This window comes from Saccoglossus kowalevskii, chromosome 2 (assembly GCF_978046115.1).
Source record: "Saccoglossus kowalevskii chromosome 2, keSacKowa6.1, whole genome shotgun sequence".
Lineage (NCBI taxonomy): Eukaryota > Metazoa > Hemichordata > Enteropneusta > Harrimaniidae > Saccoglossus > Saccoglossus kowalevskii.
In genome coordinates, this window is record NC_140642.1 from 34,246,552 (window position 1) to 34,259,366 (window position 12,815).

General features: G+C 45.7%; 1 protein-coding gene across 1 annotated transcript in view; it reads left to right on the forward strand.

The window, feature by feature from the left end:
* The window catches only part of LOC100368150 (protein phosphatase 1 regulatory subunit 21-like), a 65,823-nt gene that overhangs the window by 25,362 nt on the left and 27,646 nt on the right, over positions 1-12,815 (forward strand). The window lies entirely within an intron of this gene.

A 12,815-nucleotide genomic window follows, 5' to 3' on the forward strand; every position in this document is an offset into this window, starting at 1 on the left:
TCAATTTGTTTCACGCTCTGATTCAAGATGGCCGAATGGCAGCCATTTTTGTGCTAAAAATCATCAAAATCAAGCATTTCTCGGGTGTTTACAGATGGATTTTGTTCAAACTCAGTATATACATTAGACATTATGGGACCTTGATGCAAATAATTTTGTTTTTCAGATAAGATTCAAAATGACCAACTGGCGGCCATTTTGTTTCAATGAATGTGGTTCTCGTGCCATATCTCTGACTTGCTTTCACTGATTATGTTCAAATTTTAAATATTCATTATACATCATGTCATAGATAAATAGTTACATTGGTTTGACAATCCTATTCTAAATGGCCGAATGGTGGTCATTTTTGTGCTAAAAAATCATCAAATATCAAGCATTTCTGGCATTTATGGATGGATTTCGTTCAAACTTGGTACATATATTAGACATTACGGGTTCCTGATGCACGGCATTTTTTTTTTCAGATTGAATTCAAAAAGGCTGACTGGCGGCCATTTTGTTTTAATGATTGGGCTTATAGAGCCTACTCTTAAATGCTTTGACTGATTATATTCAAATTTTATATATTCGTTATACATCATGTGATATATATACATGTATTCAAAATGGCTGATTTTGAATGCTGTTCCAGAGCAATATCTCTAAATATGGACAAGTACTTGTTTTGATGATCAGATACAAATGTCAATCATTTTAATGTTAAAAAACCATATTCCTGACATGGTTATATTCCAGCTATATTACTATAAACAAAACTATATTTCTTAAATTTAATAACTAACGGGGACTGTGCCATGCATGGCTTGTTACTGATGTATATGTCACTGAATTGCCAGAAAATACCATAAATATATTGATTTTCCAAAACATCAGGAAAATTGTTTAGTTGTTGCCATAACTTGTCCTGAAATAGTTAGTTAGCTATGTTCAAGGAAGGATATGCATATGAATACAGAAAGTACTGAAAATCCTTTGATGCACTCAAAGAGTTCATGATTCTGATGTATTTATGACGACAAAAAGCTGTGAAATGGATACATGGAATAAATAGGAACTCCAATTTTTGACCGTGTAAGATCACATAGTTAGTTTCATGTGTTCCCAGCCAAAGGCTCTGAACACTATACTATACTCGTTTGATAAATCTGATTGGTCTCAATACATGGATTGTTTTTCTGTCTTGTAATTGCTACATGTGAGAACAGATTACTGGGAATATTGAGAAAAGCATTGCACAGAACATACTGTCAATCTTGACCTGTGGAATGATTATTTCATAATTGAATGGACACAAAAGTATGTGAATTTGATTGATATCTGCTGAAAATATTGTATTCTACCCGGTGGTCTGTTATTTTATTTACCAAAATATTTTATTAGTTTTGGGCTCCGTGCGTTCGTCATCACTTCTCAGAGACGCATGTACAAAGCATGTACAAAGACTAGTCATAATGGGAGACATTGGTTTATTTTTTATTTTGTTGACTTTTGACCGACTGGTGGCCATTTTTGTCCCAAAAAAACAAAAATAAACAATTCACTACGTTCAATTACCCACCATAGACTCCGGTCAGTCAAAATGACTATTTTGAACTGTAGGCATTAATCAGCGATTCTGCCGGTGACGGAGAGATAGAATCCAGGTCAGGGGAAGCCCCATGACCTCAAGATTCTTTTACCCCTTACGTCACGAACCCACGTGACCGAGGCCACCTGGCAGGTAGCCGTCCTTCACTCTTAATTTCTCTCCGCCTCGAGTGGAGATGAAATCTAGCGAGCTCTGCTGGATCGCCTGCTTTTTTTCCTGTCCGGATTTATAGCTTGGGTTGTTGCCGCTGCTCGGCATCCGACATGGTAGCTGGTAGGATAAGTTTTCCTTGTCTTTTTTTACCCTCGTGTCCTTTTCCCCTTTGCGTGTAGTATTTTTCACAGCAAAGAAATCAAAATCCGGCGCCACTACGTAATCACATGTTGATTTCATGGCGGCACCTTTTACAACTGTAATTCGTCTCCCTCATGCATGTCGTCTTTTATTTTTAATGTATTTAGCAATATATCGATGTAATGACAGCTCCAAGGCTCGCTGCCTTTTTCTTCCGGTCTCCTCGTCTTTCGAGCCGACCGTACAGTGGTTTATTCAGAATCTACCAGCATAGAACCCGCATCCGAGATGCTTTGTTGTGGCTACGTGTGGGTTCCGGGGTTTTTTTTTTTTTTGCGTGAAAGCGTGTTTTTTTCACTGGAGTTCTAAGGCCTGAGATTTTCTTTCAGAGCCATCAAAATCGCTGACACTGACCGCGTCACAGCAAGGTCGCGCGTCCAGTAAACAAATCGGTTAAAGTGAGTTGCGTGTTTTGCATGAGTGGAAAGTCCTCACGCTCGGCTACCGGTACTTCATGTACCGGGACGTCGAGTAAGAGGCCCGACGGCGGAGGTACCGATATTTTCTCGGTCTCCCCCGCTGATCGGAGGGCATCCTCACAGTCTGTTTTTTCAGGCGGTGCTTTTTACCCGATTTTACCGGCTGCAGCGAGGCTGTGCCCCTGGAGGCTTTCCTCCTATGGGGCCCGTTGCGGGTCTCTTCGTGGACCCTTCCTCGCACGGCGCTGAGTTTGCCTCCGAGTTGAGGGCTTTGGTCGAAGGACTGTCTGGGCAATTGCGTCCCTGGCAGGCCGGGTAGATCAGACGCAGTCGGAGCGAGCTGTCTCCACTGTGTCCCCTCGGTGGGCAAGCAGGAAGAGACACAAAAGCATGTTTGCATTCAAACACGTCTCTTCCGGGGAACCCCCGTTCCCAGTCACGGCTCTCCCACTATTTTGGGGGGTGGCCGAGGCTCAGGCTAATTGCACCGGTCCTTCTCTGGATCCGCGGGCACTGAATGCCAACGGGGTGTTGGCAGCCAAGTCTCCGATCTCGGGGCAGGGCTTTCAGGGCAGGGCACGCGTTGACCCCCCCCACTTTCAGCCAGCTAGGGTTCGTCACGCGGTAACGGTACAACTATAACGAATTTATCCTTGTGTCCGGTCCCCGCTGTGGGTTTTGACTACTTTCTTACCGACCCACGGACGTCCCCAGAGGGAACCGACCCTGTCATGAGACGCACAGTCGAACACGCTCCCTCTCATATATTTTAAGTTAAAGGAGACGCAGTTCGCTCGCGTTGGATACAGCCGGTACTCCGGGCGGTCCCTCAGAGTCTTCCATCTGTATGACTCGGTGAGCCACGCTTTTGGGGTGAGGCGGAGTATCATCGATCCCAGTGATACGATGTATATACCCCCACCCTTGATCCTAAAGTGACCACCTAAGGTGGCTTCAACACTTATGGGATCACAGGCGTCGGGATCCAAAGCAACCCCGTCGGCACATCTCTCCCCTGTCCGTCTGAGTGCGGAGTGGGGCGCAGAGCACACAAACGGTGTTGATGGGCGGCGTTGGTCAGCCGCGGAGGATGTAATGCTTAAGGCCCCCGGGTGGGGATAACGTTAGGCAACACTTCCCACTGGACCAAACGCTACCCGGTCGGTGTGTCTCGGGATCAGACCCCATAGCGTGGGATGAGACCAAAACGCCCCCAACCGGATTCCATGGCTCCTTCCCCAGACCCCGGTACCACGAATTTGGCAAACCGGGCAAAGGGGGATAGCCGCGTTCCATGGGTGTCTTTGCCAATTGAGGACGACCCATCTAGCCCTGAGGGCAGAGTTGCTTGAGCGCATTATTATGCGTGCCCAGCACTCTGGAGACCTTGGAGGCAGAACGCACCAGCCTCCTAGACCAGGCAACATTTTTACTGGTGGGCCACCGCACATCTACGTGCGACACCCCCTAGTGTTGCCTGGCTCGCTTGGCCAGGGCCACTACTGTGCTACGAGACGCGGCCTTAGACGCACGTGTTTTCGCCGACAAGCTGAGCTTGGCGTACGTCCCCCACCTCAGTGACGCAGACTGGACACCCTCCACCCTCTTTGTTCAGGGAATGGTGGGTACAGTCTCGAAGCTTCGGAGTGCAATGAATCAGAGGGTTCAGATCGAATCCGCTAGCCAGTTGGTCCTGCCATGGGCAAGCGGAGGGCACCCCAAGCACAGAAAACAAAACGCCCTAGGGCGTTGTCCGCTAGCCAGAATCAGCCAGGAGGCAAGCGCTTATACCTTTCCATGGGAGGGAAGGGTAGTGGCGCGCCCCCAGGGAGGTAAGAGCCAGGTGGTGGCTCCTCACCCTCTCTGGGCGGACGTCTACCCGGCAGCAGGGGAAGCATGTTTGACGCTCACCTCTGCAACCGGGGGGGACAGGCACGTGTTCGGTGAGTGGCCAGATCACAACTTAGTGGGTGAAGGGAGCACTCCCCCCCTTGCAACTGCCGAACACAAGGCCACACATCCCTGTCGTACACAGATTGCGCCGGTGTAGTCCGGTTTGGAGACGGCGGGTGACCGATACCTGGACCTTTGCAGGTGGTGACATCCGTTTACGGCATACCGCTGAAATCTCCATTTCCCCCCATCAGTGTCTCCCCTGTTGGGCACTGCCAGGGGACTCCCGCAAGGCGGAAGCAATCAGACAGGAAGTAGCAGTTTGCTGGGGAAAGACGCCATACACAGGGTACATCAGCCGGAACTAAGTCCAGGCTTCTACCCAAATCTGTTCGTAGTACCAAATCTACAAGTGGCAGGCGTCCAGTTTTGGACCTAGACAGACTGAATCAGTACGTGCCCCTCGATCGGTTCCACATGGAGACACCATTCAGGGTTCTTCTCTCCATCCACCGTTTTGACTGGCTAGCCCCGCTAGACTTAAGCGGGGCCTACCTGCACGTACCGATGCACCTAGCGAGTTGCCATCTCCTTCGAATCGCCCAGCTGGGCCAAATATTCGAACTTCGGTGCCCCCCCGTTCGGGTTAGGCACAGCGCCCTACGTGTTCACCAGAGGGATGAAACAGGTAGTGCTGCTGCTTCACCAGATGTCGGTACACCTCAACCCGTACCCAGACTACTGGTTACCAACAACCCGGGCAAGGGGTAATAGCCAAACGCATCAGGCTAACACAGGATTTACTTCACCAGTTGGGCTCGTTAGTAAATCAACAAGTCCCACCTCGAGCCAACGCGCAGTTGGTGTCCCTGGGCATGGAGTTTTGACACAGAGGTAAGCTTGGCTTAGCTATTTCAAGCATATTGCTTAGCGCTAAGCAGCCTAGCCGAATGCCTAGTCAGCGTTCCCTCGGTGTCCCTCTGTGAACTAATGCGGATCATCGGAATGATGACCTCGATTCGAAGGGTCGTTCCCCAGGCCGCACTACGCAGCCGCCCGGTATAACGCTTGTTATAACGCCGAGCTCTCCTATGGGAACTAGATAGGCGGGTTTCGATCTCGGACCAAGTGAAGGAAGCCCTGCCCTGGTGGTCGTCACTGACCAACCTCGGGCAGAGGGGCCCCCTTGGACCCGCTCGCCGCAGGTATGACTCTGGTAACAGATGCCTCCCCCCAGGGTTGGGGAGCGCATCTATTGGACGAACAAGCCCAAGGATATGGCTCCCGCATAGTTTCGGGACTACCATATCAACCGGCTCGAACTGTGAGCAGTGTACTTAGCACTACCACGCTTTCTACCCGTAGTTCGAGACCACAGAGTCCTGCTCCGCACAGACAACGCAGCGGTGGTCTCCTTCAAGAAGGAGGGGGGGACGCATTCCCCATCGTTGTCAGTCCTAGCGGAGCAAAATCCTCCTTTGGTGCCTGGAATACAATGTGGAGCTAACCGCGCACCACCTTCCAGGGGTGAGGAACAGTCTGGCGACGCCCTTTCAGGGCGACTCAGTCTCCAGAACACGGAGTGGCTGATACCCCAGTGGGTAGCCTCCAGGCTGTTTCGGCTGTCCAAGGTTAGACCGTTTGCCGCACCCCGGAACACCAAGCTCCCGACGTACGTAACACTCCTGCTGACTCCAGGAGCCTGGGCCAGGGTCGCTTTGCTACCCCGCGGACACACTTAGTTGTGTACGCTTTTCCTCCCTTCCCGCTAGTCCACCGGGCACCGGAGAAGACTTCGACAGGTGCACACCCGCATATTATCATTGGTCGCACCCAATTGGCCAAACAGGGCCTAGTTTCCACTTCTGTCGGAAACGATAGTCGAAACACCAGCAGTGCTTCCGGACTTACCGGACATGCCGTCCCAACCAGACGGCGCACTACCACAAGCCCAGCGGGTATCACTTACCCGCATAGAGGCTCTCATTAGACCCGCACATACGAAAGCTTTATCTGAGCGGGCTGCCAACGTCCTGGCCAGGGCGAACAGGGATTCCACCAATGCAGCCTACATTTCTAGGCTGCGAGCATACACTGGTTAGTGTAGCGGAAGGGAGATTGATCGATACCATCCCTCTATTGGCCAGGTAGCAGGCTCCTTCGTCCACCTGTTTGACGAAGTGGGTTTGTCCTACGCAGCGATCGTTGGCTACAGGTTGGCCTTGTGCCCCACCATTCAAACGTACGGGAGCAAGACTAACCGATTGTCCTACTATTAGGAGCCTATTTACTGCTTTCCAGACGCTGAGACCCCATGCAAGGGAACTGCCCAACTGGGACTTGTCGGCTGTGTTGTCCGCTCTAAGCAGACCGCCTTTTGAGCCTCTCTGATCAAGCACCACTCAAATTTTTGACGTGGAAAATAGTCTTCCTACTGGTCCTCGCCTCAGGTAGGCGTCGGCCAGAGCTGGGGGGCATTGTCCTTCTCGGATGATGTACCGCCGTTATGGACAATCAAGTTGTGCTAAAGACACGAATCGGGTTTCTCGCCTAGAACCAAATCCTAGGACACGATCCTCAACCGATCGTCATCCCCCGGCTGGCAAATATTGTCAGTCCGGAAGACCAGGAGGAATTGCTTCTCTGCCCGGTCCGAGCGCTGAGTTGCTACGAGAACCATACCAGGTTTTCTAGACGGGGAACCAAACACATGTTTTTGTGTTACGGCCCTGACAAGCGGGATAAGCCGGTTTCCCCGACTTCCATCCCCAGGTGGATTACTGCGACTGTACTGGAGGTCTATAATACACTATCCTCCTCAACACAGACCTTGCAGAGACACCAAGTACAAGAACATGAGGTCCGTGCGATTGCTAACTCACTAGCGCTAGCGTCAGGTGCCCCCCTCAAACACATTCTGAGGGCAGGCTTCTGGAGAACGCAGAACGTCTTCATCAACTACTACCTAGGAGACACCCAATCTATTGAGCAGGGTCTCTTCAGGTTAGGCCCCGTCGTAGCGGGTCAGGCCTTGTTTGCTGACCCAGCCCGAACGACTGCAGGGGCCTCTGCGCATAGGCGATAAGTCAGTCTCTGCATTTTTGCGGGCAGATTGTCTGTTCCACTAGCACTTCCTGGAAGCTCCCAGGTTTCGCTTCTGTCGACCTACGCCCTCATGCAAACTGTTTCGGTCCTACTTCAAGCTTATCACCCCCGAGTTCGGCTTGGGTCTAGCTTTCTCAGGCACACCGAACCCTGTCACCACCACAGCAGCATTGGCTTCTTGCTTCGGGGACAGCACAGGCAAGGTAAGACACCACCCTTCTTGGGTCTTAACTTAGGTTTTTGGGTGTGTTTTCATCCCGAACTGGGGAAAAGTCTTTCATCATTCTCCTTTTTTTTCTGTTTGCTCGGAAAAACCCGCCACCTATCGGTGTCTGACTCTGCCTACAGTTCAAAATAGTCATTTTGACTGACCGGAGTCTATGGTGGGTAATTGAACGTAGTGAATTTAGGCGAGGGTTCTCCGAACCCGCCTATTCACATAGTTCATACCCACCATAGACTCCGGGTCCCCCCCAACCTCCCCACTCTTTCCGTCGCGTTGGTCTAAGTCCTTGAGGCGGAGAGAAAGGAACCAGAGTGAAGGACGGCTACCTGTGGCGCTGCCAGGTGGCCTCGGTCACGTGGGTTCGTGACGTAAGGGGTAAAAGAATCTTGAGGTCATGGGGCTTCCCCTGACCTGGATTCTATCTCTCCGTCACTGGCAGAATCGCTGATTAATGCCTACAGTTCAAAATAGTCATTTTGACTGACCGGAGTCTATGGTGGGTATGAACTATGTGAATAGGCGGGTTCAGAGAACCCTCGCCTAATTTGGATATGTCATCAACTGTTTTCAGACCTGCCTTGAACGATTTCATTCAAACTTGGCATTGACATCGGTCATGGTGTGTTACTGATGCACGTCATTTAAAATTTTGTACAAAGGCAAGATATACCCGGTAATTGATTAAAAGTTGTTTTCAGTTACTTTTTGTTTTCATTGAAATTTAGCTGAATGGCGGTCATTTTTGTCAAAACGAATAAACTCACAAAATTCAAACATGTCATCAACTGTTTTTAGGCATGTCTGATGGCACAACAGTGTGCATGTTAATTATTGATCAAGCATTGTGTTCTATGAATCTTAATTAACCAATCAGTGAAAGTAATGTGAACTTAATGGCACCACAGTGTGCATGATCAGTGAAAGTAATGTGAACTTGATGGCACCACAGTGTGCATGATCAGTGAAAGTAATGTGAACTTGATGGCACCACAGTGTGCATGATCAGTGAAAGTAATGTGAACTTGATGGCACCACAGTGTGCATGATCAGTGAAAGTAATGTGAACTTGATGGCACAAGTGTGCATGATCAGTGAAAATAATGTGAACTTGATGGCACCACAGCGTGCATGATCAGTGAAAGTAATGTGAACTTGATGCCACCACAGCGTGCATGATCAGTGAAAGTAATGTGAACTTGATGGCACCACAGTGTGCATGATCAGTGAAAATAATGTGAACTTGATGGCACCACAGCGTGCATGATCAGTGAAAGTAATGTGAACTTGATGGCACCAGTGTGCATGTTAATTATTGATCAAGCATTGTGCTAATATGCTAAATACTATCCCAAGATTTAAATATACAGTACTCATTTCGCCCAACCTCCCGCCCACTTCTGGATTTCGATCGCTTACTTTTCGTTCTCTTTGTTCAATTAGACCACGCAAATCTGGACGTATCCGCTCGCACGCTCACTCAATCGCTTGCTAGCTCGCCTGACAGCGCAACCGCCCGCATTTACAGTTCATTATCTATTGTTTCATGTACAAGTGTGTCATTTTAGTTTTATGATGTTAAAATAAGAATAAATACAATCAGAAATTTATAGAACGACCGTTGAAAAAATACGGTGGATCACACTGCCATATAAAATTGGTAATAATACATACGCGTAGTAATAATGTCCACCATCATAAACAAGATCGAAACAAACATGTGAAATCAAATATGGCACTGACACAGACACAACTAATATGAAATAAAACCATCTATTTTTGGTGGAGAGCGAAAAATGTCTATTGTAGAGTATGGTATTCGCCGAGTAACCGTGTGTAGGATGATGGTTGCCATGCACGCATGGTTTGGGTTTAACACGAGTCAAGTTGTAGTTATGTAAATCCGTGGCACCTTTAACAATTGAAGAATATCTGCAGGAATAGTAAGACTGTGAAAAAAACCCGACCGATCGATTGTTATAGAATGACTGTACAATTTGTCAAACAAATACAATACTCACAAATGTAATGTTAGCCAGTGCCCAGCTTACTTGTTCGAAGTTGTCGAAGCCGACATCAATGGAGATCGCGGTTTTTTAAATAGATGGCTGGCAAGCGGACTAACCCGTTACATAAACTTGTTGAATTACAATTATGGTTTTTATTTTTGCCCCCAATGTCTTGTTATAAAATAAAAGATTTCAATTTTGCAGGGTATTTCGTTTTGCGAACTCTGGGCGAAATACTTCCATGAGCTGTACATAGTTCAATTACAGCCAAAACAAAATCAGCTTGGACATTAAGTTGTGGGACGCGACAAAACAAACGCCAGTGATAGATTACGTGAATAAAAGAACAAAATAAACGCAATCAAAGGCGCCAACCACACGTGTTGGAAATAAATATAACGCGTTGCGAAGAGTAATAGCGCCTGCATCTCAACGACGTCTCCGGTCTTGAGCAGGGTTTGCCGCGTCTTGGAAAAATTGAAAGTTAAAAAGGAATCAGTGTCGGGGAACCATTGACAAAGTTTGCATGAAAAATTATTTTGAGAGTCGTTTGGAATAAATTTAGTCAAAATCACACACAGAAACACACACACAACACACAAATACTAGTACTCAATACATATCACAATTGATTGACCAGTTATATAGCTGCTTGAACTACACACACAAGGACGTAAATATGTAAATACAGGTCACAGTTCGATTGCGTAGCAAACATTACAATGTGTCAAGTGATTTGAAGGCGTCTTTGTCCCTCTTCCCAATACAGAGAAGCAATACACGTTGTATTTTGAATCGTCATTAAAACCTAAATTTATTACGAATAAAAACATAAGTTTATAGATACAATGTACAATCATCGTTACTCTAGCGGTCGGTTGGCAAGCGGACGATGTTTGTGAAGCCAGCAATAGCAAGCGAGTGAACAAAAGCAAGCGAGCGAGCGGAAAAAAAGCGGTTGGTTTCCGGTCGGAAAGCAGCAGGCGGTCGGAAATTAAGTGATAAGCGGTCGGGGAAAAAAAAGCGATAAAAGCAGGAGGTTGGGCGGAATGAGTACTGTAATCTGACTATGCTTTTCATTATTTGACAAAGTCACGAAAAACATGACGGGGACTGTGTCATTGACAATGACTTGTTAATAATTGTTATACTTTCTTAAGTACCAGTACTATTGGGTGCATGTGTCTGTAATCACCACTGATTGTTGCTCTTTGATAAAAAAATGCCTTGATTCAGGTGGTAATTTAACTGGGTCTCATAAGACAAGGGAGTCAGTGAAAATGTCTGACAGCATTGAATTTTATTGCTTTTCAAAATATTTGATTTTTTTGTTATAAAACCATTTATTTTCACTGGCAATTGATTTCACCGAGTCAGTGAAAATAGTGAAATTGAAAACCTACGTTAGTGCATTTACGGAATATTTCTGTACTACTGCATTGTGGGATACATCTTCTATCTCTAGTTTGGACTATTCTATTGCCTATGGATGGGAGGAGATAAGCTCGGCAGAAATTGCTTAAAGTCATCCACTGTGAATAATTGGGGAGACAATCTCTGTTGACTTCATCTGGACTAATCCATTGCAAATGTAGGGGAAACAAGCTGTGTAGCCTTCATTTGGACTAATCCATTGTGAGTAGATGGGAGACAGGTACTATAACAGCTTTCAAATGGATTAATCCATTTATTAATAATAAAGCACTTCATGGTTCTGCATTATCTTTGAGCTGCAGTCATGTAGAGGAAAAAACCCAACTAGAACAGATGTGAAATCACCCCTAATTTTCAAATTAGATTATTAGAGTACTGACTTGCACTAAATTATATTGAATCATCTTGTCCTGGTATTTGTCCTTGTCAGACAGGAGACAGGTTAATGAACTCCAAGTTTTGAATCACCTTTATCTTTTCATCCAAATTAAACAGTCCATATCTGTATTGCACAGCTGTTGAAAATTTGTTGTCTTGTCTGGATTTTTTGATTTCAAACAGAGTGCTGACAAATTATTCCCCTCTCTGTTTTACATGAAATGAGGAACAGTCAATCTGTCTGCTGTTGAATTGTTGATAAGGAATGGGTTAAACCATTGTATAATAGGGATGTTTTCATATCATGTCCTATTCATTGAGTTTGTAATTTAATTACGTTATTTTTTCTGTTAACACACATATCAGTATTTCACTCGGAGAATGTTGTTTTACTCGTAATAGTTCACAGTCTTGCTCGCTAGGTGAATGCCCTTCTGGTTAATGTAAGCAGGTTGAAAAAACAGGGTTATTAGATTAATGACCACCTGGTTAATACAGTCTAGACACTAATCCAGAAGTAATTTCATAATCTGTATGATGAAATGATAATATGCTAATTGCTTGACGTCTGTGCACTACTGACACACAGTAACTCATTGCTTGTCTTTGTCTATTACTTGCATAATTAGGTCCAGTTTGAACTGAAAATGACAACTTAGTGAGTAATTAGATTTCTTCACTCATGGTGCATACTGGCAGCCATTTTGCTTTCAAAATTGCTGTTCTGAAGCCCCCCTCTCCAACATGCTCAACTTTACCCTTTACACTTTACACACATATAGTATGTTCACATATGTACAAGCCTGTTTCACAATATTAAACAAGATGGCTGAAATGGTGGCCATTTTTAATATTAAAAATGCACCTTAGAACAGGATCAGTGCTTGGGACATTTATACACATATATTTAATTGGTTACCAAATTCAAGATGACCTACTGGTGGCTAACAAAATTTAGGCTCAGCAACCACTCTCTGAAAATTGAAATTTGGATATTTGAGATTCCAAACAAAATAAAGACAAAAATGTTTTATAATGCTATAATTCCATCAACTTAGAATTAAGTTATTTATTGAAGCCAAAAAACATGTAATACTAGTATATAGTTTAAATAATTTCTTAGCAAAGGATAAAAATGACAAATTTGTTTGTATTATGCAAAATAAGAATTCTTCAACCCTCTTGCCAAGTATTTAAACACATGTTTTGAAATAATACAACACCTGCCTACCTCCCTAACTATTTTCGCTCAATGGAAATCAAGACTATCTCCTTAAATATTCTCTCCATCTCTCCATCTCTCCGTTCGTTTGTAAAAATGCTCTCAAATCAAGCCTTTCTTCAATTCCCAAATGGGAAATGGGATCTAAAACATGTATAAATGGATTTGATTCAAAACTTGGTATATA